Source organism: Penaeus monodon, chromosome 22, assembly GCF_015228065.2.
Source record: "Penaeus monodon isolate SGIC_2016 chromosome 22, NSTDA_Pmon_1, whole genome shotgun sequence".
Classification (NCBI taxonomy): Eukaryota; Metazoa; Arthropoda; class Malacostraca; order Decapoda; family Penaeidae; genus Penaeus; species Penaeus monodon.
Window position 1 is genome coordinate 21,332,909 of NC_051407.1, and position 983 is coordinate 21,333,891.

The window sequence follows — 983 nt, forward strand, 5'->3', positions numbered from 1 at the left end:
TACATTACTGTGATGCTCATTTGAATATTCTTTTCACACTCTACATCATAAAATTTAACATATCTGAATAAATAAAATCGAGGATATGATTATATAATAATCCAATACTGAATATGCATCGGTGCTATAGAATTACTGCCATAAATTACACTTCATGTGAACAGAAAGTGAATAAAAGAAACCCATCTTTACGAAGGAACATAAACTCGATTTTTCACGTTATACCGTTTAGGGATACGAGTATCAGGTAAATAAATAAATATGTGGGACTTTTTCAGTGACATAAATGGTGTAAATGAGACCTTCTTTTCGTTTTCAAGGGCGACGGACCGTGTTATAAAATGTGTTACTGTACCTTTTTATAGGGATATAATTTGATGCTGGTACTGTGTATGTTATCACACTCATCACATTTTCCTAGAAATTGCGAATGTCCCACGTGATGGACTATTTTTATGTGATACACCATAACATTTCCGTTTTCGAGAGACTACATCCTAATAAATCTTACTTCTGTCACTAGGGATCGTTGAGAATTCTTGTTATAGGGAGATAACAAGAAAATTCATCAGTGCTAGTTCACGCTGGTTGATAACATGGAAATTTCACAATGAGAATTATCCACCTACACATGTTGAGCCGCACATGATAATTCAGCGCTTCCATTTTTAGAAACATCTAATCAATTTATGATTATGTAAGAAAATGAATTACATTTTAACATTAGCTCCAGACTCACGTTCAGGATAATTCCCCGATAATCTTATCAAGCCTTAATGATTTTATTGATAACTAATAAACGATTAATCGGCACTAACTGACACTCATTAGGTGAAGGGACTAAACAAATGTCTATAACTTTATACGGCGGGTTTTCAGCCATCGATAGGTGTGTCTGTCATATCATTTTACATGGCTACTGTCCTCATGGCTCCACTGGTGTCGAATACCTGAAACGTGACATGCATGTTTGTGAGCATATC

The 983-nt window shown here is 34.8% G+C and overlaps 1 protein-coding gene across 1 annotated transcript in view; it reads right to left on the minus strand.

Moving 5' to 3' along the window:
- The window catches only part of LOC119587589, a 16,255-nt gene that overhangs the window by 4,386 nt on the left and 10,886 nt on the right, over positions 1-983 (minus strand). The gene's annotated exons all lie outside the window — the stretch shown is intronic.